Here is a 14,075-nt window from a genome sequence, read left to right as displayed (position 1 = left end):
ATGTTCACGTGTCTGTATATGTACAGATTTAACCTGCTTGGACGTGTCTTAATGATTTCTTCCATTTGGAGTTTTATTGCGTCTAAGATTTGGATTTTCTTCAATGCAATGGGGCTCTTGGGAATGGTTTTTTTTAAGAATTAATAAGTGCCGACTATGCAGTAAAGGCCCCTATTATGAATCCCTTTGGGCCAGTCCTGTTAGAAGCGTACTGACAGCACCGGCAGTCTGTGTTCACAGGGGTACAGTGCCGAGCAAAGTTCTGCCAGCAAATCTCTGCAATAAAGAACTTTTATGAGACAAGCGGACGATTGCTTGCACCACTCTCTGTCCCCTATATCTTTTGCCCTGAGAAGTCAGACAGGGGACAGGGAGAAGATTCTAAAAAGGTTTTTTTTTTTTTTTTTTTTTGTATATTGAATTTTATTTTTATTTTTATTTATTTTTTACATTTACAAATTTATAAAGATTTTTATATTATAAAGTATATTTTTCAATGAAAATGCGGGAAAGTAACCGCCTGCTTCTGCTCAAAGACGGGCCTGTGAGTGCAGGTGGTGTAATGATGTTCCAAGTAACTCCTGTGCCAGTCAGGACCGGCCTCATTAACTCACAAGAGGGACGGGTTCAGTGCTTAATTAATGAATTGGGCTATGTGTCTTCCCTCTGCCTGGCTGCTCAAACCTCATTACACACCACATTCTCCCAGCGCTGTGGAATGTGACTCTGCCATATCACTTCAGTTTTTTTTTTTTTTTTTTTTAAAAGAAGGAAAAAAGAAAAAAAAAATAGCGAGTCAGACAGACCAAGAATCCGGAATTATCTTGCTGTTAGTTCCAAAAGATTCAGCCCCGGTTTCTTTTGCTTTTTCCTGTTGTTTTGTTTTGTTTTGTTTTGTTTGTCGTTAACTTCACTTCAGCATCATGCCTTCGTGTCATTGTGTTTTTGCCTCTGAGTAAACTGGTTAGCTGAAAGCATTAGCACTGAGCGCTCTTCGAAGGAGCTTGGGAGGGTTGCATGCCGCTAGTCAGTCACGGTGGCCCTCCCTTAGCAACGCACAAAAGCGTACAGTTCGCCTTTACGCCGCGTGACTGGTTCATATGCATCCCTTCACTAATTCTGAGCTTTATGCGTCAGACACGCTTTTTCAAGCTCTTATGTAACTACACTCTGATAATGGCCATTTCATCAATTGTCTATGTGACACTGCTCATGACAGTTTTATGTGTGTATTTAAAAGGCATACAAATGTACATTTTTGTATTTCTTTGAATAATATTCTAAGAAGGATTGCATTCTTGAGACACTGTCTTTAATGTATTTCTATAATAAGGTCAGATATCAACCTTAGGGCTCATTCAAATATAAAATATTGTTGGAAGGAGTGATTGTTGGAAAAACTGGGGCAGCAGTGTAGTATAATGGGTAAGAAACAGGTTTTACAACCCAAAAGTTGCAGCTTTGATTGAGCAAAGTACTTAATGCCCATTGCTTGAGTATATATCCAGTAGTATAAATACATGCACTGTAACTGCTATGTGAAAAAAAAGTTCTAGATAAGACAGTCTGCTAAATGCCTGTAATTATGTTACTCGTACTGATGTACAAAAAAATAAAAAATATGACCCATCATTGTGGGAGACAATAAATGGTCTGGAACATTAAATATAAAACACTTCAGAGTAGCAGTGATGATCGGGGATCAGTATTCCCAGTCCACAGATTAACCTTTCCCCATTATGAGCTAAACCACAAAACTGACCCCAGATCAGCCCTCTTCACTCCAAAAACCTCTTTACAAAGATATGAGCCCCGGACTCATTTTACAGACACGCGCGCGACCCCCCCGATTAACTTAACAGCCATTTCAATCCTTATTTCAATCGCTCGCGCCGCCCCGACGTGTCATTGGCTCTGCGCCTCAGAGGTGCTGCTCCGGGGGGGGGGTGGGGGGGGGGGGGGGGGCTCTCCAAGTGCAAGTTTGGGGGAAAGGAAGTTGTCGGGTACGGCGGGGCGGGATGGAGAAAATCTCTGCGTGCGGTGGATGGTAGGTAAACTGTGTTGTTTTCCACCCCCTGGGCTGTATCCTCCATCTGTGCACTCCTTCCAAACCCCCCCCACCCCCCACCCCACCCCGCTCCCTCGCTCCCTCCACCCCCCCCCCAGACTGAGTGGAGGATAGATAAACGTTGTCAACTGCCTGCCTCTTGATACAAGATGAAGAATTGCAGAGTGAATCATATCGGCCTGCCTTGTTTAATGTGTCCTCTCATCCAGAACTCAAGGTCAAAGTTTTGTTTTGTGTGCATGAGTGGTGTGTGTGTGCACGTGCATGTGTGTGTGTGTGTGTGAGTGTGTGTGTGCATGTGTGGTGTGCGTGCTTGTGTGTTACTGAAGACAAACGGAAATAGGAAACTACAGATCAAGTCCAGTACGTTAACTCTAAAAAGGTGTTTTAAAATAAGATTTCTAGATGACAAGATTACACACTTGTATTATTGCAAGAAATGAGCTGACATGGGGTCATTTGGAAAAATATTTTGCTGTGAATATCTTCAGTTTTTAGCCTTTCAGTTATCGCATCATTAAAATTATGTTCTGGTAAGATGAATATCCAGGTATTTTATAGATAACCTTGTAGCTGGCTCAGAGGATTTTAGCAAAAGTATGCCCCCCATAATGCTTGAATTTCTCTTAGACAGGCGAAAGTCTTGTAACCCTGCTCAACGTGCTGCATCTTGATTTTTATGTTGGGATGACAAGTTTCCCCTGCGATAGATTGGCAACCTGTCCACAGTGCACTCCTGCCTCTCTCCCAATGCATGCTGGGATAGGCTCCAGCAGCCCCCTGCGACCCTGCCCAAGATGAGCGGGTATAGATAATGGATGGATGGATGGATAGATGGATGGACTTTCCAATGTCCTGAATAACGTACAGTGGCCACAATAAAGAAGCAGCCATCTCTGCTGGCTCTTCCACACAGTCCCACTTTATAGGCTTGTATAACTGCCTTTTCATTTAAAAAATCGTTATTATCGTTTTCAAACTGAAGTGAATCCTTCCCGTGAAGGCTAAAATGGTCAAGACTAATTTAAACTGTCAGAAAGGCAGCTCCTGACACCAATAATTCAGGCTGTTGTTTTTTTTACAGCACACCGTCGTCCTCTGAGGCCCTGTTTTGTAATCTGGGTTGAGTGTAGCCCTTGGTCTGTGGAGTATCTGCTAATTAGGCCAGCGCGCTGATGGGAGGGAATATTTCACAGCGAATTGCTGTTCTTCAGGGAATGGCTGTTTGTCAGCAGGTCACAGGCAGTCAGCAGGTGAGGCTGCCTACCTAAGCAGCAGCCATTGCAGATCCGCTTTTGGGCGTGTCACCCAACCACGTTGCACTTTCCCTGGTGTTAACATATAAGACTATCATGGTGTCATGGCTGTGTTTTTACAAAGGAATGACTGGTCCAGCTTCTAAACCAGGGCTGCCCAAGCCTGTTCCTGGAGATCTACCATCCTGTAGGTGTTCACTACGAACCTAATAAAGCCAACCTCACTCAACAGCTGGAGCAGGGCTACCCAACCCTGCTCCTGGAGATCTACCATCCTGAAGGTTTTCACTACAACCCTAACAAAGCACGCATCATTCAACAGCTAGAGCAGGGCTGCCCATCCCTGTTCCTGGAGATCTACTGTAGGTTTTCATTTCAAACACTAATTTGCACACTTGATGCTACTACTTAGCAGGTCAACATCATCTCCAGCTGTTGAACGAGGTGTGCTTTGTTAGGGCTGGAGCGAAAACCTACGGGATGGTAGATCTCCAGGAACAGGGTTGGCCAGCCCTTTGCCACACTATACCTACAATGTCCCAGTGTCCTATGATTGACCGTAGGATTAAAATGATGAAGCCCCGGCTGGAAGTTCAAGTATTAAATATATTGCCGAGGTTATGGGACCTGCTCATTGATGGCATATTGTTTCACGGACATGAACGGTCATCTCGCACAATGAAATGCCCGAGTGTATTTATCATCCCCTCGACCTGGCGCCCACTCAACTTGAGCGAAGGGGGAGGAAGCTGCTTTTTCGGGGGGGGGGGGGGGGGGGGGTAGCCTTAATGGGCACATAGTTTTTGAAGTTCTGAGGTAAGACTACACACAGGGAGGGAGAGTATTCTAACAAACGGACGATAAATTCCTAATGTGATGAACCAGGGGCTTGCTGATTGTGGGAGGAGTTATTGAACGTCTCGGGTCGACAGGCTTCAACTTTAACCAGCGCAAGAGCAGTTTTCTTTTTCTTTTTCTTTCTTTTTTTTTGCGTGGGTGTCTGCCGAGTACGTCTTCGTTTTCTTCCGTAAAAAACTCAGGAAGAAACCGCAGGAGTAAGAGATGTATTTTAAAACCACGCCGTTTTCGGTTTGCCAAATGGCCAAATGTCCTTGGTGCAGCTGGGTGCTCCCAGTGCTTCTGTTGATCGATTAACAGCGGATGAAAATAAGCCAAGGCTAAATCTGGCACGTTACATAAAAACCCCCTTTACCTCATCACTCAAAAAAATTGCTAAATTGCTAAATACGCTTGACAAGCTTTCTCCGTTGAAAGTAAAGTGAAGTTACTTACATAATTTTGGCATTCTGGTGTGAGTAAATGTGTCGACTCAAACATTTTTGCTGTGGACTGAGGTGCAAGTGTGAGAGCCAATTGGCAAAAAGGCTCTTCCTTGGCATCAAAAACAGCTTTTCTAAACAAAACAAGAAAAAAAATCTCCCTCTCAAGGTCATCTTTCTCGTTGGACATAACCGAAGCTGATATATAAAATGTACATCCCCCTCCTTGCCGGACTTTCTCGGCTCACAAATAAACAATGTTGTCCGGCGTCCCCCACAGTTGCTATTAATGATCCCATTCATTTATTTAACGAACCGACTCCCTGTTTATACACTTTTACATGGTCCTCTCCCACATTCTCCTCTCCTCGTATGTGGGTGATACATCACATTCAGTTCTGCATTCACCTCATCCTGGATCTATGAGAGGCAAACTAAACCACTTCCAGCACAGCCGCCCTGGAGCTGACTTAGCCTGCTTCAGCAGTCGAGCCCTCAGCCCCACCATCCTGTTCATCCTAGAATTTTTAAACTTGGTACACCTTCCCATGATTGACATGCTTTGCCTCTTGAACCCATAAGCTCAGCCTATAATGTTTGGCTGCCATTTTGAATTTTAAAAAATATTTTCAAAAGGCAACTTCTTATGAACCGTAAGTCCGAATGATGCCAGATTTGGTATGTGTCGTCAGTGAATGTGTCTGAACATAGTTTCTGGGGAAAAAAATTTGCATGTGGGCAAAAAATAAATCAATATTTATTACATTTTGTCGATAAATTTTAATCTACTGTCAACTGAAGTCTGAAAGCCTCTGCAGTCTGAAATTCTGAATATTCATCCTTACTGTACCTAATTAGCATTCCACCAAGTTAGAAGTTGGTTGCATCAAAGATGACAAAATGGCAGCCATTTCAATTTGTGGCTGGCATCTTAACATTGTTCATAATTTCCCCCCTCAGCACCTCTGTGCTGTTTGTCCAGGAGTTGTGACATTTGGTACACAAGTTTATCTCCTTATACTTGACATTTTTGACCAGAACATCTTAGAAACCCCTCCAAGGGGTGTCCTGAACCTCAGGTTAGGAGCCACTGCCATATAGCATGGTCTAAAAGTTGAACAATCACCCTTGTCACTCCGTTTGAGGGATAACACGTTAATTGTTTCAATGCCACTATGGTCAAGAATTTTCCACTAGGACCAACAAGGTCAAGGTCATTTTTTATTGCTATTTTCACCATCTTGCCCATTGTTGGCATTGCAGTGGAACTCATCCCACTGCTGTCCAGTAAACTGTGTCTGTGTTAGCTTTCTTTCAATTATCTTTAATCCCTGATTTATCAAAAGAAGGGACCAAATAGAAGTGGGACCAAAATACTTTCCTTAACCTCTATAACATGGTCTTTTTGTGATTGTTTGTATCATCCCTCGATTCTATACAAAGTACCTTACTATATGCAACATTGAATTGTGTTTCCCCAAGACATCTGTCTAAAGACCAGCATAGTTTTAACATGGGATATTTTCTCTAGTAATATCACTCCGGGTGGCTAATTCTCTGTTGGTAAAATATTATCTGCCTTCTTTTTCTACCCACTTCTTGTCTTGTCACACAGAACTCGCATTGACTCCATGCAGTGCGTTCTGTGACAAAAAAGTGCTATATTAAATAAAAATTGATTTTAAAAAATGGATTACGGTCACCCTTCCGAAGCCCGTGGTCCTTATTTGATGATGTTGCTAACAGGACAAGTGTTTTTGCGCCTGATGGCTGCAGTATATCGGTCCATTTCAGCCACTGGTTCATCTCTCCTGCTCGGTATAAAGGTTAGCCTACTTTTTTTCCCCACGTGAACCTGTACGCGGAGAACAATAGAAAACACAGTACACGGTCGTATTCAATCGCTTTCACCTCTAAATTAAGCATAAAGGTTTCCAGGATGAAAAAAAAATGACTTCAGTCCATTCATGAAACATTAATGGCTTTATGAGAAATGTTATTTGGGTCTTTATCGGCCTTTGTTTTGCTGTCTCTCGTGTTAATCAGGCTTTCCGGCATGATGCATGGCACACTACATGTATATAATGTTTTTCCTGTGCCCAAGAGTAGCTTAGTTTGACTAAAAAAATAAAATAAATAAAAAACAGAAGAAGAAGAGAAACAAAGACCATTACGCCCCCACCAGCAAACACACTATCATGCACATTGCTTTCGCACCAAACAGACCCGCCGCACGCACTAACATTTTAATTAATGACAACAGATTTTCCGCTCATAAGTGCTTTAATGTGCGCTTATTGCGGTACCGGTCCCCTTGGCCGCGGAAATATTATGTTGACGGATGTGCTCTGTCGCCGGCACTCCCTCGATGGAGCCAGCTGTCAGCCCGAGATGATAACATTAACACGGAGGGAAAGTGATGACAAATGCCCGTTATCAGCGAACGAGGCTGGTGACAAATCGAATCTCGGCTCCCAAGCAGGCCCATTACACTGTAATAAAAAAAGATTGATGTCTTTTCCTGGCAGGACCTCTGCTAATGCGATTTCGACTGGTCTCTCCGGCTTCCAATTAAGGCAGAACGGAGAGAGAGAGAGGGAGGGAGAGAGAGGAGGGAGGGAGAGAGAGAGAAAGAGAGGGAGGGAGAGAGCATGAGAGAGGGGGGGGAGAAAGGGTGAGAACAAGAGCAAGAAAAGAGAGACATAGAGGGAGAGAGAGAAGAGCACGAGAGAGGGGGGGAGAGAAATGGTGTGAACAAGACAAACTGAGAAAAAGAGAGAGAGATAGAGGGAGGGAGGGAGGGAGGGAGGGAGAGAGTGAGCAAAAAAGAGGGAGGGGGAAAGAGAGAGAGGGCGATAAAGAAAAGGAGAAGGAGAGAGAGTGAGAAAGAGGGGGGGGGGGCGGAGAAGAAACTCGTCAAAGCACACAAGCCGCACTAATTGTATCCGAAGACCCAAAGGCAACGTCTTCGCCGTCTCCCTCAGTCTTTATGTCCGTTCTGCAGGAAGCGGTCGCGAATGCGTCTTGCAGCTGTTAGCCGCGCAACTTAAGGATTGATGGAGGACGGACAAATTGCGCCAGCAGTGATGAACGCGGCGCATTCCACTGCCAAATAAACAGATGGGACACAAAGCGCCGCATTACAACGACGCTTCCAACGGGCGCGGAGACGGCCCCTTACGAAGGGGAGCTAAACAGTCGTACGCGTAAAAGACGCAAGTCAAAGGACTGCGATCACCAGAGGACCGTGTCACCGTGTAGCACCTAAATCCAGAACTACCTTGGCTCGGCTCCCCCTTTACATTTAGAAGCCATGTGCATCATCCTCACACATAAAAGTCATATAAAGCCATCTGTTCGGTAGTTAAGGGACTGACAGCGTTTCGTTCTGTTCGTTGTGCTACGAGATTGAAATGAACCTCCGGTGTTGCAGCATCGCAATGCGACGTGCAGTAACCGCTGGACGACCTTAGAGACAGCACGTGCTGGACCACCATTAACAGTCATACGTTCCGGAAACAGCCACTTTAGAGAAAAGGCTAACCAGCTAACCTGGTTTACATTAGATATCAAATCTGGGGTATAATTTTTCATCGTCAGGCCTCGTGTTACATATATGATCTCCTGTTTTAATTCAAATTCTTTAAAATAAATCCATTCTATCCCAAAGTAAATTCTATGCCTAGATACCTCGTATAGGCCTGGAGATTGTTAGCGACAAATCCTTTCGCTGACAGCCCCGACATAGTCCTTTGAACCTTCTTGCCAGGTCTGCGTGTGGCAATCGTTTTTTCTTCTAAGAGGGGCACACAGCAGAGACACATCGGCTTAATCTGACAAACTAGCGTGACTCGGAGCAAGTGTCTGAGGGAAGGGCACATCTTTTGATTTCTCTGGCCCTGATTGTGTGAAACTTGAGCTGACCGCGACCCTGCAGTGCAACCTTTAACTCCTGGACTGAACATCCCCACTAGAGGTGTCCTGATGCACAATCAATGGGAAATTAAGCACAAAGAATTCTCAGTAGGAAGTAGGCTCCACCCCATAGAGATTTCTTTTTATTTTTTTTATTTAAATTAATTGAATTTTAATGTTTTATAATTCTGTTGATGTTGTGATGATTCAAAATGATTTTTTTTTAAATAATTCATTAAAAAAATTCAATGATTTAGGTATCCATTGGACAGAACTTACTACATAAATATTTATTTAGTTCTGTTTGTGAAATGTATGGGGGGAGGTGTGGAGTAGCCAGTATTTTCGATTACTTATATGTGTTATCAAAGTGAAAACCTTTGTTTTATTGTCCTGCCCGCAAACATGAGTTACACTGACACACCGAGGCTACAGGTCGCTGAAGACAAAACACAAACAGTGCATCCTGTACGAACTCTTATACACTGTGTGGCTTTCCCTCTTTTCTGTGCATACTGAGGCACTGTACGTGGTCTGGGGTTCGAGACACCAGCAGGAAGATATTAAGAGACGGTGCTGAACTGAATAGGTGCTATCCGTCTTAGCCCTTTTCTCCTAGAGGGGATTGTTTTGTCAGGTTGACACCGTTATAAAGTCCTCCAGTTATGAAGGTTTAGACACTAAAACCAGCTCATATTTCTTTGTCCATTATCGATGTGTAAGTATGAGACAATTAAATGTCTTGTTCATATGGAGAAACTGTACTTTTAATGCAAATGAACAAGAGAGACATAAAAAAAATATTTTTTTATGCTTAGAGAAATAGCATGTTGTGATAATCTAGTGAATACTCCATTTTTCATGTTCTAAATGAATAACAACAACAATGATAATGATAATAATAATAATAATAATAATAATACATATTAATTATTATTATTATACTTACTAGTATTGTTGTTGTTATTATGATTAGTATAATAATACTAATAATACATTTCATTTATTAAGTTTTTTTCTTACACAAAAATGTGCTAACTGAATAAACTCAAAACAGCAGCATATCTGTTAAATTTATGCGGCACTTCAGTCTGGCAAGGCAAACAATTGAGCAGGAAAAAATGATGATGCCAGAGCCTCAGAAGATAATCTGTATCCTTGTTTCCTCTGCTATTTCATGGCCGAGCTTGCATTGGGGAAAAAAGCAATTGACCTCTGAAAGAAAAAGAAATAAAAGAGGAAGAAAAAAACAAACAAAAAAAAAAACTCCACATAGCTTTAGCCGACAACGGCTGCACAGCTGTGAACCACATCATTAAGTTGTCAGCCGGACGGAGGGCTAAAAAATTGCCGGAGTTTATTGCAAAGCGTTGAATGATATAAGAATTACAGTACATGGATCTTCAGCGATCGATCCGTGGACAAGGTCATTATCCCCGACTCTCCAGTGCTTCGGCGGCGGGGGGGGGGGAAGGGGCAGGGCAAAGGCAACAGCGGCGCTAAGCAGTCTGGGTCGGCTAACATCTACGGCCACGCCCTAAAATACGCCCTCTAGAGGTGCTGTCTGCATTGACACACACATTTTAATGGTTTAATTATAACAACAACAACAACAACAATAATACTACTACTAATAATAATCCTAATAATCATCATCATCTTCGTCATCATCTTAATTTGTGTTTCTATGTCTGAATGTGTGTATGTGTGTGCATGCATGTGTATGACTGCACACATTATGTGTGAGTACATTTATGTCCGGTGTGTGGTCGAGACTGGACTGTCTTTGACAGCCACATGGTGGACTGTGCCAGACAATCAATTCTACTTATTTATTTATTTTCAAGTGCGGGGAGAAATTAGGCATGAAATTAAAGCTAACGTCGGTGACCAGTGTCTGCTCCCAGAGTATTTACACTCCCTAACACTCTCTTAGAGGACCCAGAACGTTTCAAAGCGACATGATGTCCGTTTGATGGAGGAGAGCGGGAGAGGAGAGATTGTGGGAGAGAGAGAGATGGAGAGAAAGAGAGAGAGTTTGTCTGTGTGTGAGAAAGAGAGAGAGGGGGGAGAGGGAGAAGGAGAGGGATAGTGTGTGTTTGAGAGAGAGTGAGAGAGAGAGAGAAATTGAGAAAAAATGTGTGTGAGAGAGATAGAGAAGGCGAGAGAGAATGTGTGTGTGTAAGAAAGAGAGGGAGAGGGAGAGAGGACAGGAGAGAGAGAGGGAGAGAGAAAGAAGGAGAAAGAGAGACAGAGAGAGAAAAAGAGAGAGAGAGAGGCAGGCTGTATCCAACGCTGGAGCAACAGCTGCCCCTCCCCGCCCTTCCCCGCGATCTCCTACACCCTCAGCGCTGATGACCCGCCATTATTTATACTGCTTAAGACCAAGTGCAAGGTCAGAGCGAGCTGCCCTCGCTATAAATCAGCTCAGCGCAGGAGAAGCCAAGGTTACCGCCACTGACAGCCATCACTGAGGAGAGGGTATTTATAGATTTGGGGGGGGGGGGGGGCGGGGAAAGGAGGGGGGCATTAAAATAAATAAATAAAAATAAAGCACAAAGCCAGCTTGTAGACAAACATGGAGGGAATACTCTTTTTTTTTTGTTGACAATTTAATAAAGTGTAACTGTTCACCACACCCACCCTGCTCTATTTTCTATTGAGTCTAATCCTTTGCCATTACAGACAGTAAGCAATGCATTAGTGCATCTTCATATCAAGGTCAGCAAGGCTGAGTGGTAAGATCCTACAATATCCATTTGCAAAAGACTGAAATTTTTTTCTTTTAACAAATCCATATTTACTCTGAACTGGCCAGTCAAAGGATGTTAAAGGATCAAGGGAAAGCCAGGTGTGTGTCTAAAATGTATTGCGTGTCATCAGGATAGTACTTCTTCAGTAGTATAGCCAGCATACTTATTAGCCATGACTGTTTTTAAATCTAATAAAACATTAATGGCTCCTCCTCCCCGTTGCATATACATAATGCATACATATGAACATGCACAAGCGCACGCACACAAAGTGCATTGCCATCATAATTTCACTCATTTGTTAAACACAAGCAAGCAAGTGCAGACATTTAGATTCCATTTAGCTTCCCTGTTACTAATTTATTCAGTGTAATTACTTGGGGGGGGGGGGGGCAAGGGGGGCCTGTTTACCCAGGGCAGTGTGGGAGAGGCAAGAGTGAAGGTTGAGGGTCACGGGTGTTTCGGATAAACAGAGAGCGCAATATTATACAGCCCCAGTTTCCAGACAGTGCTCCACCTGCTCCAAAATCATCCTTATTATTTATTGTGTGTGTGTGTGTTTGTGAGGGGGGGGGGGGGGGTTGCTACTGCTAAATGCCCTGCTTTCCATCATAATGTTCCTTGGCCACATTTAAATAAGCCATAATCAAGCACATAATAGTTGTGGCCCGTGTTGCAGACAAAATTGAACCCCAATTATCAAGAGGTTGCTTAGAAGCTTCATCGTATTAAGCTTATTAAATATGAGATCTTAGATTTATGATGAATTTACTTTTCCAGTTCAACATTTCTACAAGAGGTAAAGGTATGCGTAAATACCTGTAACTGACATGTGCCTCGTAAGCTGTCCTGCTGTTAAATGAGGATCTGATTTCAATGAAAGCATTCCACTGCTTGCTGTGATGTCTCAAAGTATTCAGGTGAAGGATCTGGAACAGTCACTAGAGGGAGCTAAAGACACACACACTCAGGTGGGACCGTCCATAATGGCCCTCATAATAAATGACATTGTCTAGTTACCACTGTGGTCTGTGACTGTGGTATGTGATCGCTCTTCAGCTTTTTTTTTCTTCTTCTTCCTTAACGAGACACAGTTTACAGCACCTGATGGTGGAAACGAAGCTTTGAATAATTCCGTGCTAAACAGAGGTGTGCTGAGGTGCTACGCCATGTTTTCAGCTGGTCTGTGTCATGGATCTGAAACAGATGACGAATATTTAGACTTCTGTAAATGACGAATGAGTCCTCAGTGATTTCATTTAATCTTGATGATTATGAAATCATTGTCATGGTAGTGTCCTCCTGTTTTTTTGTTTTTTTTTGGTAGGATGCTCACTAATTTAGAAAAAAATGATTACTGGACACCTGGTGATTTTGGAAGAACGGTAGCCACCAGAGTATTCTACGACGTTCCATTTGTCTGAACGAGTGCAGTTCTCCGCCGGTCCATGGAGTGTAGCAGTTTCGCTTTTGTGGCCCATTTTCATTCATCATTCCGGCCAACGCGCGCGCGCGCGCTCACGCTGCGGCAGGTGCTACAAAACACACGGCGCTGACGGCGCGAGGGTGGGGGGGGGGGGGGGGAGGGGACGCACACATGTCGGCAGACGGCTAAACGTACGTTTCTATCACATGCACAATGAAGCCCAACGCAGTGACACTTAGATCACTGTGTGGTACCAATTTAAAGAAGAACGTGCCTTCTCCGTACACCCTCGTGACTGTAGGCTGCAGTACCGCACGGTGCCGATGCACACCCTGCAGTTTTGCGTTTTCCTCTTAAGAGATCGCTCCACCTTTACACGCACACATTCCTATCCCTGCCTGTGAGAGGTGCTAATGATCTCCCAAGTGAATACAAATTAACTGCGCGCAGCTGCAATACCCCCTAATTAACCCAAAACAAATTCACAGAATGTTAATATGCCATCAAGTAATCCAATTAAAAAGCTTCTTTTTTTTCTTCTTGCAAACAGTGCATATTTTTTTGTTGTTGTTGTTGCTCTTGCTGTTTATGATATTAATGCAAAATACGTTTTATCATATTGAGAGTTATAGCTCAAATGATGAAACAGTCAGCTCTGATTTTTTCAGTTGAGTCTGTATCAGCGCTATGTGGTGAAGTGTTTAGAAACTGGCAAGGAACTGGTCTTGTAAAGGTCACGGGTTCGATTCCCAAGTACGACACAGCTGTTGTACCCTTGGGCAAGGTACTTAACCTGCATTGCCTTAGTATATATCCTGCTGTATAAATTGATACAATGTAAATGCTATGTAAAAAGTTGTGCAAGGTGCTCTAGATGAGAGCGTCTGCTAAATGCCTGCAATGTAATGTAATGTAGTGCTTATGCTATGCTTATGATGAAGCAGTTTGATATTTGATCGCAATTTCCTCAGTTCCACAGTTTCTCACAGGCAATGGAAACTGTTTGCAAGGCCAATTTGTCGTGAACAAGCACAGCCGTTTGCAAAAGCAAATTGTCCCGAGCATCCTTTTGCAGTTCTGCCACTTTTAAGACACCAAACTGACTTTGTCGACACCGACAGCACCGGCTCTAACTGCGATATAATAACTACTGGCCAAAAGCCGGGGCGAAGAGAAGCTGTCCACACGCACCGAGGGAGGCCACAGAATTAGCAGTTCTCCTTTCTCATTTCACCCAATTACTGTCCTTATCGTTCGCTCGAATATGCGTCTGTCTCCTCTGCAAAAATAAACTTGAACCCAACCAGGCAAAAATGGAAATAAATTATGTGTATCCTAAAAAAAAAATAAAAAAAAGTATTATGTTGTCCTGTCACT

This window comes from Anguilla rostrata, chromosome 2 (assembly GCF_018555375.3).
Source record: "Anguilla rostrata isolate EN2019 chromosome 2, ASM1855537v3, whole genome shotgun sequence".
Lineage (NCBI taxonomy): Eukaryota > Metazoa > Chordata > Actinopteri > Anguilliformes > Anguillidae > Anguilla > Anguilla rostrata.
The sequence above is the reverse complement of the archived record's forward strand: the minus strand, read 5'-3'. Positions refer to the sequence as shown.